Consider the following 391-nt stretch of genomic DNA (forward strand, 5'->3'; position numbering starts at 1 on the left):
CTTGTGTTTACCCCAAGTTTTCCAGGTCCTAACTATGGCCCATCATGATTCTTCTATTTGAGATCATGATTTTTCTCCAGGTAACCTCAAAATCATCCTTTTCATTTTATGAACTATGGAGCACCTCAAAAACACCTATTAAAAAAATCTGCTGCCAACCTTGGAGTTTGAACAGGGCCTGGGCGCTGTCTGCGAGCTGTTGCATGCAAGACTGTCACAATACCACAGGGCCACAGGTCTTCAATCATGAGCTACTACACCATTCCTACGTGGAACACAGTTGGGAGTGAGGCCACAGCTCTGGGCTTTCCCACGCAGGCACAGGCCCCTCTGCTCACCTGATTTGGGGTAGGTCACCCTGATGATGTCTTAGTCCTCAGCACCAGCTCCT

This window comes from Dipodomys ordii, unplaced genomic scaffold, assembly GCF_000151885.1.
Source record: "Dipodomys ordii isolate 6190 unplaced genomic scaffold, Dord_2.0 Scaffold426, whole genome shotgun sequence".
NCBI classification, from domain to species: Eukaryota; Metazoa; Chordata; class Mammalia; order Rodentia; family Heteromyidae; genus Dipodomys; species Dipodomys ordii.